Source organism: Myodes glareolus, chromosome 10, assembly GCF_982192425.1.
Source record: "Myodes glareolus chromosome 10, mMyoGla1.1, whole genome shotgun sequence".
NCBI classification, from domain to species: Eukaryota; Metazoa; Chordata; class Mammalia; order Rodentia; family Cricetidae; genus Myodes; species Myodes glareolus.
This window is the reverse complement of record NC_142035.1, coordinates 60,165,820-60,166,258: the sequence shown is the minus strand read 5'-3', so window position 1 is coordinate 60,166,258 and position 439 is coordinate 60,165,820.

Here is a 439-nt window from a genome sequence, read left to right as displayed (position 1 = left end):
CCTGAGCACCCAGCTCCTCTTTCTCAATGCTTCCTCCCAATGAAAATGAGGGTCAGGTGAAGCAATATGCCCCTCACCCATGACGGTTCTCTGGGCCTTTGAGCCTCTCGGAGAAGGCCTAAGGCCTTCACTGCCTACACAGCCTGGAGAAGCCCTTTGTCACCAGCTTGCCTCGAGCACTCTATCCCACACACAGGGACTCTGGGGGCCAGAGGTTCTGAAGGCAGGAGCAGCCCTGCTGTAGACCCTGCTCAGGGTGTCACGATCCTCACTGTCCCTATCTACCCCAGAGGTTCAGTCCCAGCCCAGCTTGGCCCCAGCCACTTCCTCTTACCTAACCCACTCTTATCGAATGTCAGCCCAGCTGCGGAGGCTAGAAGCTCTACCCATGGTTTCCTTCCCCTCTGAGGCCCTGGCTTTCTGCAATAGGTCCCATCAG